The following is a 12,276-nucleotide window of genomic DNA, read 5'->3' on the forward strand; positions in this document are numbered from 1 at the left end:
TGTATTTTAACTTATCGTTTGATGATAATTATTCGAGCAAAGTGTTCAACTAAAATACGTTAATCATTTTTTTCCTGCATACAAAAACATAAAAGTAGGGAATATGCTCAAGATCCTGAAAGACTCCTTTTTTTATTCATAACTGCATTAGGAGGGAAGTGAAGAAACAAGCGCAATAATACATTAGTCTTTCAAAGCGTGCCATATACACCCAAACCTGTTTTGATGCAGTCTTTTTTTTTTATTATTCGATTTTTTTTGTGCGATTTTTTTTTCTTTCTTTTTTTTTTTTTTTTTTTTTTTTTTGTGCGGTATGATAAAATTTCAATCAGATTGGGATTTAATTGTCGAGATTGAGTGCGAGGTAACATCTTCAAGTGACGACATAAGCACCTCGATGAGAAGTTACTGTGATTTCCCAAAAACTTCCTTATTCGGGAAATTTTGTCCGACTACTCGGCAAAAAATGATCATCATTTGGTTTATTTTGATTTCGTTTAAAGATTGTTTGGTTGGTTTTTGGGTTATTTTCTATGTGAGATTTTTTTATGCGGTGTCCTATTCACCGCATAAAAAAAATATTTTTAAACTGTTGCAAAACAAAGCTATTCGTGAATTTTCGAACTTTTTTTTTTTTAATGCGATCTCTATCCACCGCTTAAAAACAGGTTTGAGTGTAGATGATTGCAGTACCTGTACACAGAATGCCAGTATTTAAGGATTTTTTTTTTTTTTTTTGCAAAGCCAGTATTTAATAACTTCAAGTACCGGAATTTTCGGCATAACCAATTAACCAATGCACCAAACATTAACATTAAAACATTAACATAAAAACTGGTTTGGGTGTAGATGATTGCAGTACCGGTACACATAATACCAGTATTTAAGGATTTCTTTTTTTGCAAAGCCAGTATTTAATGAATTAAAATACCTGAATTTTCGGCATAGCCAATTAACCAATCCACCAAACATTAACATTATTTAGTATATTAACTGTTTGAGCAACTTTTCTTGAAAAAAGCAAAATAATTAATTCAAAATAATATTCGTTTTGTTTAAAATATTTTTCGTATTTAGCTTAATTAAACTCAACACAAAAAGTAACATATATCTTTGTATTGAACGAACGGATTTGTCGGTTTATCTGACGTATGGCCATCCCGCTTATAAGGTCACTTTTGTTGCAAAATCTCCATGGATGACTTAAATAAGAGGTGAGCATTTCAAAAAGCGGATGAACTAAGGATTTTTAAGAAATGCTGTGCTATAAAAGTATCGTGAATCGTAGAATAGTTTTAAGTGTCATGTGATTTTTTTGCACTCTTTTCAACAGTACAAAACACAACTTTGCCTGAAAATAAAAATGACTGTATATGATATTTAATGTATTTCTATCGACATATGTGTACTACTTTTAAATGGTCACAAGTACAAGTCGTTTTGAAGCTTAGAAAGGTATATTTTATTAGGTGCATTTTCCATAGTTAATATGATATTTTTGTTACTTATTCATGGATCTAATAAAATAGCTATGCTGTTCAATTGATTCAGAGATGATCTTTTTCAACTCATTTAAGTACATATCGTTTATTCTAGTGCAATATTTGTTGGTAGCTGAAATGTGAACTATGGTTTATATAAATTTGTAACAATTTTTTAATGTGTAGCACATCAGAAAACATATGCAAAATTTTTAGAGTAGAAAAGATACCATAACTCTTTCAGAAAGACTGGGATGTTTCAGTGATTATAATGCCTTGTCTAGATTATTTTGTCTTTACTGGGCCATAAATTACATATATATGAATGTGTTTTTTGCGAAAAACATTATAGAATTTTTGTCTTGGCAGTTTGATTTAGCTTATCTCTATATCTTGTTCTTTATTTTGAAAATGAAGCATAAAAAATAATAAATGCCAATGAAAAAGAAAGCACTAAACTTAAAAAGTTAATAAGTGTTTTATTTACAATTTTTTATATCACTGTAATGCAACTGATTCTGTTTTCTAACAATAACTCAGTAACTTTAAGTATTAATTGCAATTTTAGAAACCTATAAAATATAAAAAAAATTTAAAAGCTTTTTATTTTTTTAGGTTTAAATTTTATTGTTATATTGGCGTTAGAAAAAAAATAACATTTAAGTTCCTTAAAAATTTATGATTGAAAATGTGACCGATTTGAGGGGGAAAAAACTCTTACATACATTGAATTTTGAGCTCTTTATACGGAAAAATATAATGTAATGTGTTCTTTCTAATAAGATGAAAATTTTAAATATGGTTTTTTAAAATAGTTGTTAAGAGTAACTTTTTGTCCTTCTAAATTTTTCTTCGTTGTCGTGAATAAAATCACACTTTCCCCAAGTGCTATCCAGTTTTTTTCTGCCTTGGCATTTTTTACTATTCACATTCCTGATTTCATTCAGCTTATAGACATGAATTAGTATACCTAAGAGTATTTTTCTGATTGTTTGGAAATCCTAATATTTTGTCTTCTTTTATAGTTTTTAAGGATTGAAGACTTAATGTTTGTTTTGTGGTTTTGGTCTACTGCAGAAGTTTTTGTGCGTGTTATTTTGACCATGCACGAACTTGAAGTGTGTCGTGTAATATTATGAACAGTGCATTTTTTTCCTTTTGTGTAAAAAAAATAAAGTTTTTCACTGTACTGTACAGAACAATGAGCAATAAATCATGTTTTTTTCCATAAATTATCTCAGTGTTTCACATGTTGGGCAGTTTTTCTTGTACTACAACCGTTGCACGCTCTAGTATTTTTTATTTGTGTTTTATTTTCGAGACGTATTCTACGCAAAATTTAAATCCAAACAAACTAAATATAATAAAATATGACACGTTCATAGTGTTACGTAAGATTTAAAACATATTACTTATAAATATTGTCAATTTGCACACATTGTTTTAATCTAACTCGGTACTCTTCAACCTGCGTCCCGCGGGCTACTAGGAAAATCTTTCCGAACTAAACATAAACTTATTTTTGAACTTTAAATCTTCCTCTAAATTGAAGTATCTTAGCCCTTACTTATACTTTGAATTTTAACGAACCTACAGGAAGTTTTCAATTAATGAGACTCTTCTCAATTTTTCCAACTGTCACAAAGTGTTTTGTAGCCAAAGACTACGAAATATTGTTTTACGGCTTTGCATAAAATGCGCTTACTGTCCGAAATTTGTAGTGAATTATTCAAATTATTGTTAGCTTTGTTAAAAACAAAATAGTTAAAAGGGGTCCCACTGACAGTAAGGAATCATATGCTGGAAAAATTGCCACGAACGGCAAGAAAATTGCAGAGAAAGGAAAGTACTTAAAATACATATCAACTGCTTGTGGGCTAGCATAAAAATTATACACAGGAGGATTTCTGAATTCATAGATTGAATTTAACACATATATTACACACATTTCAAGTTTCAAACGTTTTTATACATTTTTTGTTTTTTTAATGATTTAAGCAAAAACTAACTATGATCCATTTTAAATTTATTGTTTTTCGTTAACTAAATGGCAGTTGGTAGTTAAACCTTCTGCCATAAATAATGTGTAAATTAGTAGCTGAAAATATTTGGAGTTAATCTATCCCTGAAGTATTGACCAATATCTGAAAAGCATGCATCAAATTAGCACAGCATAGGTTATCAGATCCTTTTGAAGAAAAAGGAGAGTGAACAATCTTTAGAACAGCCGACATTCCGTCATACCTAGAACGGTCGGTTGCGGTCAAAGTGCCCGTTCTTTAAAAGAAGCTGTAAATGTTGTAAAAAAAATGTATGAAACGAAAAAAAGCTTCATGTTAGCTCTAATACAGTTACTCTTATACAGTTTAACTTAGAAATTTAGATTAAACAAACGAAAAATAAATTTCAAGCAACTTTCACGTGCGCTCAGCTGAAATACAATGGAAGAAATTTGACTGGCCGTTGGAAAGGAAGAAAAGAAAAAAGTTCTTAAAATCTGTACAATCGAATATTTTGCTGAAAAAGAACTAACTGAAGGTCGATCATTAAAAATCCAAACCACTTTTCCTGACTTTCATATGGCATTATCCAAAAAAAAATGAAAAAAAAAATAATAACTCACGGTTGATTTGATAGTCTTTAGCCGATCTAGGTACACTTGAAACTTGCATAGAAACAAAATAACATAACTGAATGAAATTCTTGGTGGAAGATGTTTAACTGTATTTAAACAAAACCAAACACATCGAAGAAATTAGATGAATAAAAAAAAAATTGAGAGTATATGAAATTCTTTTTCGATCAAAATGACCGGTCAGGAAGTTCTAGAGCTGAAGATTGAAAAAGTAAAATAGCACTAGGTATTCGAAGTTTTTTTAAATTTTTTCCCATTTATTCAGTAGTTTTAAACAAAATAACAAAAAAAAAAAAAAAAACTTCGAAAATCTGATCGCATTTTTTATTTTTCAATTCTTTAAAAACTGTTTCGTGCTTCTTTCCCAAAATGTGAGTTAAAAGCATAAATAAATATTTCAAAACATCCCCTAAGAAGCAAAGAAAATGGATAAAATATTCGAAAATACATTTAGAGTGTTTGCTTTTACATAGAAATACGAATTATTACTTTTTTGCAAAGTTCCGATTCCCCTAAAAAAATTCCCTTTAACGTTTCAACGTATTCAAACAATCTAGAGTCGGAATACTTAAAGACATTGCTGACATTCTGCCAAATTTATGGGTCGTTCTACTCTGCAAAGCAAAATCGATTAGCATTTTAAGCAGCCATAAAGGTGACAAAATGCAGATTGGAAGTGTGTTTATCGATAGCTGTAATGAGTCTTTGAAGATTTAGATTCCGCTCCGACATTTCTTGGAATGTGTTGCAGGAACGAGGCACCATTTTCCCAATATTTCGGAATTCGCTTGTCGGAAATGTCCTCTTGAAATACGAACTTTAGCTCTACGAAAAGTAAACTATTGGGAAATATATAATCTTTTAATCTCTCTAAAATTTCCTGGGAGATAGAATTTATTGGTTCCTATTAAATTATAAATAAAATAATAGAGATCAATCTCGATAGTGCATCACAGAGGTCAGTATTGGATTGCTGGAAAACATTAAATTAAATAGACACACATTAAACGTTCGATTAGGAATATTTTGACTAAACTTTCAACAACTTAGATAACTAAAAGAATGTTTCAAATATGTTAACTAATATGTATTGTCATTTTACGACTGCTTTGAGAAAAAAAAAGGATTGGAAATAATAGTTTTAAATAGGTAGCCAATCCAACACTACACCAGCAGTGATTTTTACATGTGAAGCACCTAGAAGAAAAGGGGTGTAAGTATCAAAATTAAAAAATTGGATATAGCTAATACAAATAGCAGAAGGAACTCTCAGCCATTTTGGGTCAAGAGATGGTGGTGGTAGCCCTGGTAGGTGCTGCTACTCAGTACGAGTTAAAAATTAGGATATAAATGTTAGGCGTCGTCGGTATTTATATATTTTCCATTGTATTTGCAATAGTATTTTGTTTCAGTGTATGTTTAAAGTAATCCAAGTTATTTAAGGCAAGAAAATCGCCCGTCAAGGTATGACGGGTGAAAATTACTTCCATATTTGAACAAAGGAATTGCAAGTTTGGTTGATGTTTTGATAGTTGGAATTTTAACCCTAACTCCAGTGGATTAACTCTAAAATCCAGTAGATAGAGTTCATTGTTGACCACTTTTTCGTGTCTTCATTCCCCTGAAATAAGTCGTACCAGTAAAACAGTTAAGTTACGGAATCCAGTTCTGCCTTGTCAAAATAAAGTATTTCCCTGCATGCCAAACATTACCAAAAATTATTTTCAAATTATCATGCCTTGGCGCGAGTTTCATTGTTAATGACTTCAGGAACTTTACTCGATCATTCGCTATTATGTATATGAGGATGATTTACCAACTGAAAAATGTTATGAAAAATATGTGTTTGTTACGAAGTAGGTATCTCAAAGTTTTAGCTTTACTGACACAATTATGGATACGCAAGCGAGCGTTATCGGAAACCATTTTCTATTGAAAACTTTTAAGAATTTGCCATTGTTGCTTAGACGAATGATGGTGTACACATACCTATTTTTGTTGACACGCAGCGAAATAAAGTGCAGATACAGACAAGCTGCTTAACCATTAAAACTGAAATGTTCAATCCATTTGCACAGGGGTTACATTTTTTCCTACGTGGAGTTGGGTTATCAACCCCCCCCCCCTCAAGCAGAAACCTTTTTTTAAACTTTTATGTAAATGAAAAATTAAAGGTAATACCTTTTGCCTCTCTTAATACAGATCCAGATGCTGTGTAAAATAAGTTATGACAGAACACTACAAATTCCTTTTTCTATTACAAAAAAAAAAAAAAAATACAGCTTTGGGGCATAATACCATGAGAGTCCCATATTACATCAGCCCACGAATGCCACTTTTGAGGTAACACCACTATAAATATTATAATAAGCAAACGCATTAATAATTAACTAAAATGCACACAACACAAATCATATTATGAGCAACAAAATGAAAATTAAGATCAATTTCATTCTAGCAAAATAAAAACGTAAAACGTTGCGCAAAAAGATGTCAAACCTACTTTTAACTTTGCTATAACCTTTACCGGCGCAAGTCATTAAAATTTTTTTGAAATATAGTTAAAAAAAAAAACACTACGGGTGGATTTAATTGATAACCCGTATAGATTGTGTAGTACAAAAAAGTAGGGGGGGGGGGTACCACTTCTTACATCCCGGTTGAACATTTCAGAAATCTGGCAAGCCTAACTCTAAACAATAAAGTATTCGCGAGAAGCGATATTACGTAGTTTTGTTACAAAGAGATGTTTTTTGCTGCAATAAAAGATAAGTTTTGCTGATTATCGGGATTTTCGTTTATTCGGATTGCCTTTGGTCACAGTTGGTCCAGATAATCGAGGTTATACTGTATGTAATTTCCTTGTATACCGACATGCAGCTTTCTAAGAGCGAATTGGTTTGATAAAAATAATAAAGGCTATAGTTTAAATTTTCAGTATCATAAACTAATTTTCTTTGCTAATTAACTTCCGTAAATTCAATTTTCTTAGTCAAAATTAACAAGCCAAACAACTTTTGCTCTTTCTCTGTGTTTTAACATCACTTTATAAATCAACAGGATTTTTTAAAAAGTAAGATGATGCCAGTGTAAGGATGTATCTTTGAGTTGCTGACAAGTATTATCTTTGAAGTAGCTTATTACATGCTAATCATTTAACAGTGCACATCGAAAAAAAGCTTAACTGTTTAAAATATTTTTTAATAAAACGAGAATTAAAGTGAGGATTCATTTTTCTTTTAACAAAAGTTTTCACAGTAAGAGATTAAAATAAATATTTTTGCTAAATTGATTAACATTTTTCCCATTCCAAATCGTTTCCAGAATTTACCTAGTCATCGTTTTACCTAAATTTTTCAAGTAATGTCAATTCAGGGAAATGGAAGAGATTAAAACTAACGAAATGGATTAGGCTGTGACATTTTAATTTTTTTTTTTCTAAAATTCAGTGTCGTTAATAACTAAAGAGCGTAAACAGCGAAAAAAGTTTCTCTGCTGAGTTGAAATCGTTTATGGTTCATTTCTCTTTTGGACTTTGAATTATTTTCATTTGAAAAAAAAATAAGTTAAAGAAAAAATATTGCTTAGGAAACTACTTCTTATTTCTTGTTTTGCACAAACTTTAAAATCGGCAGAATAAAGAGAGATTTTTTTTTTTTTTTTTTCAGAAATCGAAATTAATTTTTATTTTTAGCTCATTTTATGCGTGACTACATTGGCAGAACTTACAACTGTAACATAATATGTTTTAAACAATTATTGAGAGCGAAAAAATGTGATGTATGCCAAATTAACTGCATGTTTTCTTATATGATGTTTATGACCTGCTTATTTTTGAGTATGTTTTTGGTTTAAATTGTATACAACTTTGAATGTCAAGGCCGTATACAAAGAGAGGTTCTTATTGTTCAAACTCCACCTCCCCCCCCCTGAAAAGTTCGGTTTGACATTTGAATGTTCGTTTATATTTAAAAATGTTCAACAAATATTGTTACACAACTCAAATTTCTTTCATATGTATATTAATTGCATAAAACGCTTTCATAAAAGACAACCCGACGACTTGAATATTAGCACAACTTTCTTTATCGTTCGTAAGCTCCACATGAAGGTTTTTAAACCCTAACCAAAATTATTTTCTCGTTATGGCCCTGTTGAATGTTACACTATGACCTATCACCACAGGGACAAAAAATATGAAACAAAATTTCTCGCCATACATTTTATACCTTCAAATCGATATTACTATGTATTCTTTTGTTTGCTTCGTTTTTGCTGTAAGGTTTGATTTTCGGAAAATGCAATCATATTTTCTTTTTAAATAATTTTAATAATCTGTTAATATATAATATACACTGGATAAAAACAAATTAAATAAGCATCTTATTGAAAAACCAGAAAAATAAAAAGATACTGCTGCAAGGTTACAATTCCAATTACTGCTTCGTTCTGAAAATCTTAGAACATTTTTTGCATCAGCTGATATGAATATCGTATTGATACATATAACATCGAATGGCTGAATGAAATGAACATTTTCTCATCTTTATAATCTTCACAATTATGCTTATGAAGAGACACATTTTGTAATTTCTATCTGTCTACCTGTCTCCAGAATTTCTTAAAAACTTTTTATGGAATTATCCGACTCGAGCAAAGTTACCAGGACATTGGCGTTTACCTTTTCATTTTCTAATCAATTTTTAAAAAGTTGAGACAACAATTAAGAGGATAAAGAGCAAATAAGGAGTTCTTCACATAACTCCCGACAAGTAGAATTCTTTGAACAAATTTGAAAAAAAAATGCATTATAAACTATTACATTCTTTTCTTTCAATATTTGAAAATTCTTCTTAACATCTTTAATTCAGTTGACACTTCACTGTAAAAAAAAATCCGAAACGTTACTAGTTATTTCCGTGGAACGTCTCGGGATTTCACACGTTTTCACCTATTTCCCCGTAAAAAAAAATTTTTTTTAACAAAAAAAAGTTTCCTGAATCGCTACACGTTGCACGCGTGCAGACTTTTCACTGATGTGGAAAATATTTTTAGCAACCAGCTTAAAGATTGAATGAGCGTGTTTATTAAGTGTATCGGCCTAAGGCTGCTTACGGCCTGTCCAGGTTGATGAAGCTCCTAAAGAGAGCGTAAAAGTCAATAGATAGCTACAGCTTTGTCAAGGGAGGAATTGCAGGCAAGAGATGTGGTTGGTTCCTTCTTGTTTAGCTATGTCCGTGGTCGCTCTGGTTATTATGGAGCCTTCTTGGTAAATCAGGAAGATTCTAATCAACAACACTAAACCTACTTCATTGTTCTAGAGACATGACTGGCTTTAACAGGGGAGATTTCGCACTTCTTCAGAAAGTTTCCAGGTTAATTTCAGAAAGGTTACTGACTTTTAGCGGAAAACATTCCTGGTTTTTCCAAGATATGTGACTGGCAGAAATTGGGCACATCAGCTGCCTATTATTTTCCAGGAACGTTTCTGAATCGTTTTTACAGTGTTTGCATTTACGGTCAATTTTCAACTTTTTTTTTTTTTAATATTGAACCCAGTACTAATAAAAATACTTTTTGCAAAAAAAAAAAATTAAAAAATGAATGCATTGCAAAGCGATAGAAAAAGAAGTAGAATCAAAAGTCAAAGCAAAAGTTTAAGAAACACCATAAAAAAATGATGTTTAACAAATTATTAAAAGGTTTTGACAATCTTAATCAGAAACAAAGGACTTACTATATAATCGAACAACTATATTATGTTTTGAAATAGTTGACAACTGAATTACCATTTGAATAACGAATGACAAATTTTGGGATTGCTAATTAATCGTTTTTATTCTCATTTATTTATTATTGTTATTTACTTTTTTTTTTTGAGTACGATACAAAGGTAAAAAAATCGTTTTTTTTTTTCTGAAAAACATAAAAGTTGTTGCGCATTTTATGGCTTTTAAATCATGGTTATTTCAAAAAGGGTGAATTATTTGTGTTTAAAGTGTCTTACACTTTTTACTTCCTTTTACACTTTTTACTTACTTTCTTTTTCCTCCTGTTAGTGATATTTAGAGATTAAACTATTGAATCATACGTCTGTATGTACGTATGTATGTATGTATGTATATACGTATGTGCGTATGTGCGTATGCATGTCGTATATCTCAAGAACGATACGTCCTAGAAAGTTGAAATTTGGTACATAGACTCCGAGGGTGGTCTAGTTGTGCACCTCCCTTTTTGGTTGCATTCGAATGTTCCAAAGGGGATCTTTTACACCTTTTTGGGGGTAAAATCAATGTCAATTTCAATGCAAACTCAAGTGGTGTTATAGTTTATGTAAACTCTTGGCAAAATATCGCTAAGCTTTTGGTCGCCAAGTTTTGTCAACAACTTGGCGACAAATTTGGCGATTTTTTTTTTTTTAATCTGGTTTCCATTTGGCCATTGTTGGTGATATTTAAAGAGTTAACTATTGAATCACATTAAAATTGCCAATAATGGGGGAATAACTTGAAATTGGTGTAAAAGGAAGTCATGTGATGCACACATCAGCTCGTTTAATTTTATTTTTTCAATACTAAAGTTTTATTTTTGTGGCTTTTTTTCGCATTTCATTTAAATTCCATAAAGTTACTTTTCTTTTTCTATCTTCTCTCTTTGTGCATACATGTTCTCATGATATTTTCTATTTGCTGTTGTTTTACATTTCTGCTATTCAATATTAATTCCCAGGACACATTATAAATACGATTGGAATATTACAGCTGCTTGATGCTCCAAAATGTGCTCCGTTAAACAGAAGAGATCGAAATGTGCTCCGAATCTGTTACGAATGTGTCCAGCGGAGGACATTTATTAAATTTAAACTTAGGAACACACTCGAGAACAGATTGGAGGCACATCTGAGAACAGATAGAGAACTAATTTGGACACACCTGAGAAATCATTGCTTTCTTTCATACGAATATACACATATACAAGGTGTCCAGAAAAGGACTCCCTGATTTGAAAATTAAATATCTCGAAAACAAAGGCCGATATTGGAGTAAAATAAACGGTATGTTAATTGTGAAACCCATAAAACTCGTGTACAGAAACTTGGAAATTAGAAAAAAGATTGCCACCAGGGGGTGCTGCGCGCTATAATTGCAATAGAAGTCCCCATAAGTAGTGCTGCGAAGGGGTAGTACGATAATGTAAAGAACCCCTGAAAGGCAAAACTACTGCTAAAGTGCCTAACCCCTTCACATAACTATTTATGGGAATTTCTATTGCAATTACAGCGTGCAGCGCCTCCTGTTGGCAATGTTTCTTAATTATTTCCAAGTTTCTGTACATGATTTTTATGGGTTTTATAATAAACATAATGTTTATTTTATTCCAATATTGGCCTTTGTTTTCAAGATATTTAATTTTGAAATCAGGAAGTTCATTCCTGGAGACACTGTAAGTTCAACAACCATGTTTAATACCAGTCAATAGAATCCCTCAATGTGATTCTACTAGAAATTATACTGCAAAAAATCGCTGTCGGCTGGTGAACTGAAAGCCAGTACACAGAACAGACTTCTCTGGTCAAAGACCGTGCATTCCCAAGGAGGTGACACTACATCGCGAGATTGCTTTAAAATTAATGGTAAAGTACATTGGTACAATTAAAGAAGAATTCCATTAGTGCTGTAAAAAGTGCCCCCACAAATGTGAAACAAAGAGTTCTAAAGGTAGGGAAGTGTGTCAGTGTGCAAAAAATGTTCACAAATGCGTTCAAAAAATAAAGTGCTTTTAAGTTTTCTAAAACGGAGAGACGTTTCCCGCGTTCAAAAAGTGTGAGGAGATTTGCAGTGTACGTGAAATGGTAACTGGTAAACTCAAAATTTCGAAAATTGCAGAAAAGACAGGAAAACAGAAGAAATAAAGAAAGAAAAAAAAAAGAAAACAAGGAAAGGAAAACAGAAAGAAATAGAAAGAAAAAAGAGGGTATTTTTAATTTCTTATGAGTGCTGAATAAAGAGACATTATGGTAACATTTCTAAGACATCAACTTTTCAAAACAATTATTTTATCAGCTGTATATATTTTTAAAAAACTAAACAAAAAGTAACTTTTTTTTTTTTTTTTTTGTAATATGCTCCGAAGATAGTTTCCGCTTTTGTTCAATTT

Source organism: Uloborus diversus, chromosome 8, assembly GCF_026930045.1.
Source record: "Uloborus diversus isolate 005 chromosome 8, Udiv.v.3.1, whole genome shotgun sequence".
Lineage (NCBI taxonomy): Eukaryota > Metazoa > Arthropoda > Arachnida > Araneae > Uloboridae > Uloborus > Uloborus diversus.